The sequence below is a fragment of the Arachis ipaensis genome, chromosome B04 (genome assembly GCF_000816755.2).
Source record: "Arachis ipaensis cultivar K30076 chromosome B04, Araip1.1, whole genome shotgun sequence".
NCBI lineage: Eukaryota > Viridiplantae > Streptophyta > Magnoliopsida > Fabales > Fabaceae > Arachis > Arachis ipaensis.
Genome location: NC_029788.2, coordinates 111497995 through 111498307, shown reverse-complemented (window position 1 = coordinate 111498307; position 313 = coordinate 111497995).

Genomic DNA, 313 nt, shown 5'->3' with positions numbered 1-313 from the left:
TTACATATTTACATATTTATTACATCTAATATTATTCATCAATTATTCTAGCAATAATATTCTTTTTTATCGTTGTACAGACTCGATCACAACACCCAAAATATAAAAAAAAATGCCAACACACAAATAAAACATACATCTCACACACACAAACTCACACAATCAACCCAATTTAAAATTTATGTATCTATACGTATGGTAGTTAGTATCAATGTCTATGCATCATATTATTATACTAATAGTATTTAAGTAATAACCCTTTCAATCATTACTCCTTTAAAAATCAACTATAATTTTAATATAAGAATTATTA